The sequence below is a fragment of the Condylura cristata genome, unplaced genomic scaffold, assembly GCF_000260355.1.
Source record: "Condylura cristata isolate star-nosed mole 26May11 unplaced genomic scaffold, ConCri1.0 scaffold00037, whole genome shotgun sequence".
NCBI classification, from domain to species: Eukaryota; Metazoa; Chordata; class Mammalia; order Eulipotyphla; family Talpidae; genus Condylura; species Condylura cristata.
The window spans coordinates 10,035,798-10,044,191 of NW_004567138.1; positions in this window are offsets into that span (position 1 = coordinate 10,035,798).

Consider the following 8,394-nt stretch of genomic DNA (forward strand, 5'->3'; position numbering starts at 1 on the left):
CCCTACTACATAGTTGTTTGACTAACATTTTTCTTACACAAACTTGTTAATTTTCATAGAAAATGCTGAAGTTTGTCTAGTTTCCCTGTAATTTGCATGAATTTTAAATTCTGCCTCTTTTTTCCTCTTCATTGCTGATGTTGATGTTGATGACTAAGTCAGTCTCAGTGGGAGATTGTTAGTGTTACTGCACGAATGCTAAGATCATTGTTAAAAAATCAATTCCCACACATACTTTCATTTCAATGTCATTCATGATATATTTACATTTTTGCCCACATTAATGTCTATTTTGTTTTTTCGCACACTTTTTTCTTCGAATTATACACTCACTTTAAGAAACAGGCTTCCTTATGATATATTATAGAATAAAAGATTGTAAGTTCTAATATAGCTGAACAGAAAGATGAAAAGTAACTCTATGTGGTGTTATGAAGGGAAAGAGGTTCTCTGAGACTATCTGAATCAAATATGAGCAGACAGGTTTAAAGGGATGTCTTGCTGGACTGAGAATCAGAAAGACCAAGATTGGTTTCCTATTTTCTCAGAATTTCTGCTCTCTAATTTTAATTCATCTACAAATAATGACTGATCCAACTCTTCTCCATAATATTCAATGTTTCCTCTAAGAAAAAAATAGTTATCAACCTAAATGCTTTTTTTTAAAGATTTATTGATTTATGCATATAGAACAGGGGTACAGGACAGAGGTGTGGGGAGTGAGAGGACCCACCCGAGGCAGAATGTGGAACAGAACAGGCAGAGCTGATGAAGTTCACTGCTGAGGGGAGCAGTGGGTGGTCAGGAGAGGTCTGCTGCCATGTGGGTCACCTCTGGGGTGGGGATCAAACTCAGGGTGAAGTGGCTTTAGCTTCTTAGTGCTGTGCTTTAACCTGCTGTGCCACCAGGGAGGGCCCCCTAAATGCTTTTTATTTGTCTGTAATTCTTGACTGTTGGTGGTAGTAAAAAGATACTTATTTGTAAAGGAAGTCAGGTGATTTATCTACGACAATATGCTGATTTACCTTTCCTGAGGTTCCTGTACGAATCATGTTTACGTGAACATCTTCAGAAGCCGCTTCCACTGATTCCATGTCATTTTCTCTAGTAGGCATGCTGCTTTTCTTCTCCCAGCTACCAGTTTATCTGGTGAAATAAAAGAATACAAGAGCAAATAGGCCTATATCACTCATATATCTGACACAATACCAAGTCCTCCAAACATGTGGCAAGTCCTTTGTTGCTGGAAAAGTGATAAGTTTGGGTTCAGAAGATTTGGTTTGTCATCCAGATCCTATCACTGGGTAACTGTGTGGCTTTGGAGAGGTCCTGGTTACCCTGCCAGTTCTGTCTTTGAAGTGAGGGATTGCCCTGAATTGTTCTGGATTTCTCTGCTATTACATCACTTTTTCTAGTTCTGCGTTCCCATGTCTTTCAACTGATATCAATAGCAAGTGGATGATACATTCAATAATACTCTTTGAATTTCTTAAATAAAATCTTATTGAGCTACAAATACATAATATTCTATATTTATATAGAAGCCACTCCACACCCACCACTGAAGTTATTCTGTAGGATACAGTGCCATTAAATTGTATGAAAAGTTTTTATACACACTGTAAGTAAGTAAGGCAAATGCCTTTTGTTTTTTGAATATACATTAATGATGTTTTAGCATTTGCATCACATGCATGTCTCAGAAGGGTGGTGCACCCCAACTCCACAGAGAAAGAAGATCCTATGCTCAGGACCCCTCTCCCCCACACCTCACCCTGTGCACCTCCTCATCAAGCTGTTCATTTACCATGGCACCATGAATGGGAAAATGCACATCTGTGCCCCTGAGTAGGAAATGCAGAGAAAGGCACAAACTCACCGCTATCGTACTCGTGCCAAGGATGAATAAGTAGAATGTAATCACAGGAAAAAATATTTTGAAAAATTTGAAAGTGTGCCAGGAAATATTGGCCTTCGTTCTTCAAAAATGTCAAAGTCACGAAGCACTAGAACTGAGGAACTGAATCCGTCAGATAAAGAGGCATTGAAGTAAATGCAACGTGTGATCTCTGATTTGTCATGAACAGGTGTTTTTCCTGTGTTAGAGATGACATCACTGTGACAGCGGGTGTGTTGACTGAATTGCAGCATTGTATTAGTGGTAGCTTTCTGTGTACCTGTCCGTGTTTATGTAAGAGAATGTCCTGTTTTGTTTTAGATCCCCCCACTGTCCTTTCTGCTCCACTTCTGTTCCTCCTCTCCCTCTAAACCTTGGGGATTTATTAGGGTGCGCTCATTTTTCAAAGTTTTTTAACTAACAAAACGTGTACTATGTAAGTGTTTGTTGTTTCTTTTCATCTTTTGAAAAAAAGATTTGTTGATGCATACAGAACTGGGGTACAAGCCAGAGGTGCAGGGGTGGTGAGAGGATTCACCAGATGGAGAGCGGGGAGCAGAACAGGCAGATCAACAAAGTAAACTGCTGAGGGGAGCAGCGGGTGAGACAGGAGAGGTCTGCCGTGCCATGTGAGTCAGCTCCGGGGCGGGGATCCAACTCGCGTCCGAACCCGTAGCACCACCAGGGAGGGCCCTCTTTTCATCTTTTTGATATACTGTGCTGCATATAATTCTCTTAATTCCCTCCATTATCTTGAAAATGGCTGCGTTCTATCCTTTCTTATGGGTATATAGTACTCCGTGGCTATAGAACATGTCTTCTTGACTTGAAGCTGATGGCTTCATATTCTGTGGCTATTTGTCCAAGGGTTGTGAGTCATTTAGTGATTCCGTGTTTTTAGTAAATCCATATTGATTTCCCACCAGCTCCCATTCCCACCAGCAATGGAACATGGTCATTTTTCTCTATATATACTGAGGCTTTTGATGGTGTCTCTTAACATACGCCATTCTCAGAGGCATGAGGCGGTATCTCACTGTAGTTCTAATCTGAATGTATTGCCTATGATTTTTTCCATGCATTTTATTGTTGCAGGTCTTAAAACTATATCTCTAATCCACATGCATTTGATCTTTGTTTATGTTGTAAGCAAGAAATCCAGATTCAGTCATTTCTGTGGTGCTTTTCTAGTTCCCCAACAGCATTTATTAACAAGATTGCGCTCACCACTGTTATGATGGTATCTCACTGTGGGTTGTACTTGCATTTCTCTAGTGGGAAACACTGAGAAGCATTTTTCATGTAACTTTGAAGATTTTGTGACTTCTTTGGAGTTATCTTTCACCCAATATGGAATCTCTGTTTTTGTCAATATTTCTTACCCTGTGAAGAAGCATTTTATTTGGTGTGGTCCTAATATTTATGTTTTCTTTAGTTTATCTTCTTGTTGATAACGTCACAAATCACTGAAGTGAATAATTTCTAGTTATAAGCGGAAAAAAGGAGTAAAAGAAACAGTATAATGAAAACGGTAAGTCTCTGTTGAAATAAGTAAGAAGACACACGAATGAAGAGGGATTCCCTGCTCGTGAGTTAGGAGATGATCACTGGTAGAATGGGCCTCCTCACAAGCAATAGAGATTCCCTGCAATCCCCTCTGAAGTTTCAATGGCTTTATTCAAAGAAATGGAACAAACACTGCTGAAATTCACATGGAGCACAGAAGACTGCATTGCCTACCTATCCTGACCAAATAAAGAATAGTGGCAAAACAAGCCCAACTTCACTCTCTTCCCCACTCCTGCAAGGTCTCCATAAGCTGCACAACCTGAGCAGAAGCCTAAGAATGACACTGACTATGAGGCACCGAGAGAGGAATGACGGTGACTAAAACCAGCATCACAAGCAGAGAGCAATTCTTTCTGGATCTTACTATTACTTGGAGACTGGTTGCAGGAAATGGTTCTATTTGTGTTGAAATGGACTGATGGAGGGAGGCAGCTCTGGGGAAGAGCTTTCCAGGCAAGGGAACCAGTAGGTTTGTCCTGTTTCTCAAGGGAGAAAGTAGACTGATTTGGCCAGTGCAGATTGAGCAATGTCATGATTTTATTATACTTAAAGGCATGGTCAGGCCCACACTGTGGGGGTCTGCAAGGCGATACAGAGGGCAGGGCACTGCCCTGGCTGTGTGTGGTGCATGGTCTGTTAGGAGTGAGAACCTAGAGAGTACAGAGGAGGCCCTGGTAGTTCCCATGCAAGACTTGGGGGGGGGGAGGGGCTGTAGCATGCTCATGACACAAGTGGTACTTCCTTCAAGACAGATTCACAGTAATTGTAGTGAGGTAGTCATGGGGGTGAGGAAAGGAGGAGACAACTGAGACATGTAACTCATGTGTGACTGAGCAAATGAGTTAGTGGCATTGTGTTCAATGGTGAAGGGAGTGTGAGTGGGAGAACAGCTTTCCAGGAGCTAAAGAAGAGATCACTTGTGATCGGTTGGGGTTGAATTACCTGGCAGTCTCACCAGAGGGGACATTGCCAAGTAGATAATTGTGTCTAGCCATTTATGGCTTGGTAGAACTGTAACTTGAAAGGCATCACCCTTATCCCTAGATTTAGACATGAAGGGAATGAGGAGGATCTGGCAAAGCCATTAAACCATTCTCAGATCCGTTTACTCAGAGTCCCTGGCTGAGATTGACTCTGAGTCTGTTTCATTTGGACTCACATGTCTGTGGTTCTTCTGCTATGCACAAGCTCACTGCCGAATGGGAATGTCTGTGAGGTGTCATGCAGAGCACTCCAGGGATGTTTCTCTCTACTTAGTCTCTGCTCAGAGTATTTCCTCCAGAGGAATAGTTAACTCTTAATCTAGTTCAAAAAGAGTCCTTTGCACCCCAAATCTTCACAGTTTTATCACTTCCCAAATATATGGGATTTCACTGTGCTTTACTTCCTTCCCACACACACAAAAAAATTCACTGGAAACGTCTAATCTGTTTAATGTTTCTCTTAAAGTGCTGGTGATAATCTTTTTTCTGCCAATATTAAACATTTTGATTTATCTTTTCACCATAGATGTGATTAGTGCTTTTTTTTTTTTTGAACCACAATCAAAAACATGGGACTTACCGATACTGTGCTGCAGGAAACTTAACCCATTTCCAGTATTATGTAATAGTATCTCTACAATATACTCTACAATACTGTCTGACCTTACTTAAATAATTTTTTTTAAGATTTATTTATTTATTTGTACAGAACTGGGGTACAGGTCAGAGATGCAGAGGGTGAGAGGATTCAACAGAGAGAGAGTGGGGAGCACAACAGGCAGATCAACGAAGTGCACTGCTAAGGGGAGCAGCAGGCGGGTCAGGAGAGGTCTGCCTCGCCATGTGGTCACCTCCGGGGCAGGCGGGAATCGAACTCATGTGGAAGTGGTTTAAGTTTCTTTGTGCTGTGCTTTAACCCGCTGCGCCACCAGGGAGGGCCTACTTAAATAATTTATATTCACTTTCTGCAGCTATAAGATGATTTCACCCCTAGTTTTGTGGGTTTTTTTATTTTAGGAAAAGTTCACTTTTCCTTGCTTTACAGAGTTTTCAGGATAAAGGAGTGCTCTTGTCAACCCAACAGTCTCTACCCCAAGATAGCAAAAGTTACATCCTTTCCTTTTCTCTGAGATAAAGGCCCTTATGATCATGTCCAAATCACAATATTAAGGGCAATAAATTGAAGACCTACCTTAAGGTAGAGTGCAGGGTCCTCATTTCCCTCAATAATCTCTAGAATCATCCTGTAGTCTTTTAACTCCCAAGGGGTAAATGATTACCTAAAAGCTTTAGTTATTACATTACCAGCTGTGAGAAATTTATCTGATTCATGGTTTAATTTTAACTTTTTTTGGTGAAAAATATCACATACATAAAATCTTTATTTTACAAACCTTCATGAGGTCCCTTACATCACCCTCATTTTCCCATCAGCATCTCTGGGATTTCTTAGACAATGCTGATACCATGTGGTCCGTCTATTCTTCACTCTCACCTTCTAGGTTCTCTTGCTATTATTATGTTCTTTTTTACATAATATATCTTGTCCTATTCAGAACTATCTCTACCATTCTACTGCTTATAGAGTAATATTTCCACAAAGTGATGCCTTAACTTGTGATCGTGATCACGATCTCGGTATTCTTCTGATTACAGATATTGGACAAGCTTCTTGAATGTTCCATGAAAATCGGCATGCAGTGGTTCTGATTTTTTAAGAAGTAGTAATCTCACAAGACTAATGTACACTGGTTCTATGTTAAATTCTCCAGTTTTTTTCCTGAACCTGCTTGGCTTAGGATATAGCGGAAATTTTTTTTAACTGAAAAGAATTATAGCTAAGCTACTGTGTTGGGAATTTTATAGGTTGTCTATTGGTTTCTCAGGTTGATAACTTCACCTGAAATTAATAATAATTATGTTGTTTCCTCACTTTTGATATTTATAACTCCATCACCATCTCCACACCCCATCATGGCTCATGCCTTTAACAAAATTTCCAGAACAAAATGAATATGGAGTGATAGTATTTCTGTGGTCTTCATGACATTACTCAGTCTCCCTGTAAGAAGTGAAAATGGTTTGCTGTTGAAAATAGATACATTTGATAATCTTAACAAAAATTTTCTTTCTGCCCTTCTTTTAAACTTAAAACTATTAAAACATGAAATATAAATTGAATTTTGAAACGTATTTGTAGCTTCTATTGAGATCATTGCATCTTTTACTCCTCCGTGAGTCATGGGAGTATTATAATTTTTAATATTGAAAGCAGACTTCATTCGTGCAAGTAAGAAACAAAGAAGTAAAATGACAAGGAGGCTAGGATGAGACAGATAAGACAATCAAACATTATGTTCAGTTTTAAACTCCTTAGCTTCAGGATAAAACAGGAAATGCCACTGTGTGAGCTGCACAATTTCTTATAAAAATATCTCACAGACATAAGTTCCCTGTGTGACTAACAGTATTGTGCTTGGGGTCAAATAGTATTGTGCAGGGCTTCCCCACCAACTTCCAGACCCATGGCTCTGGATTTTATTATCCTCTGGGTGTTCAATCATATATTTTCTAAACACCTGGTTAAACAGCTATTAATATTAAAATTGAAGCCCAATAGTTGAATAAGGATAATTTAAGAGTGTTATCAAAATGTTGATACAGTTTTCTTCCTATTCCCACTATTTGGTTAAGTTTGAAATATCTCAAATACAGAAAGTTGCACAACAGGTACAAAGAACTTTGGCTTAACCTTGAGGGTGAACTCTGGCATGATGCCCCTTACCAGCACCCTCTTCAGAGAAACATTTTTGTAATGCTTTCTACAAACAAATTCATTCTACATGACTACAAAGAAAACATCAAAGTCAGGTACTTAACACAGGTACCTTACACCCCTGGCCCCAGGGAACCCTGTGGCCTTAATTGACATCAGCTGTGGAGCAGCTCACCTTGACTTTGGTCCAGCCTGTCCCTGATGACATTGAACACAGCTGCTCAGCAGACAAAAGGGAAAGGTAAGAGACTGCACATACCTTTGACCCAGTTCAGCAAAGATGAAAGTCTGGCTTCCTCCCTACCTTCACTACAAAGCACTCAGGTAACAAAAATTCCTGTGTTTGATTGAAGTAATGGACATACATTCCCAGTTAAATCATTGAAAATACTCATTCTGGGCCCTTTCTGGTGGTGCAATGGGTAAGGATGCACCGCAAGCTAGCTGCAGCCACCTCCCCATGAGTTCAATTCCCAGTCCCGGAGGTGACCCACATGGCACGGCAGACCTCCCCTGAACCGCCCTCAGCAGTGTATTTCAGCCACTCTGCCTGTTCTGCTCCCCACCTTGTCTCTGGTGAACCCTCTCAACCCCTGTACCTCTGGTCTGTATCCCAGTTCTTGTACACGTAAATAAATAAGTCAAAAACTATAATTGCTATAACATAGGCTTATAATATTATATAGTTTCAGGGGTACATCTATGTATAACTTTATAGGACACATACCCACCCCAAAAAGGTCTAATTCCTTATTTTACATATGTCCTTTCTGTTCCAGTTACCACTATTACATACTATATGGTTTTCTGTTTTATTTAGTTTATTTGTTTTTGTTTCTTAATGCACCACGTATGAGTGAAATTTTATGGTATTTCTTTTTTGTTACTATTTCACTAAGCATATTCTGTCGGTTCACCTATGTCTGCTGTAACATAGGTATGGAAATTCAGACCCACCTATTCTTTCAGGAACACAGAGTTGATAATAGTCTTTCCCTGCTCCTTCCCTGTAGATAGCCAGACAGGACTCCCGTGTTACACAGCCAGATTCCCTGGCCAGATACTGGCAGCAAGTCAGTTCAGTGGGTGCTAGCCCCTCACGCAGGCCCCAAAGGGGAAGGTCCACGCAGGCAGGTAATGCACGACTAGCCACAGGATATGAGGCGTCC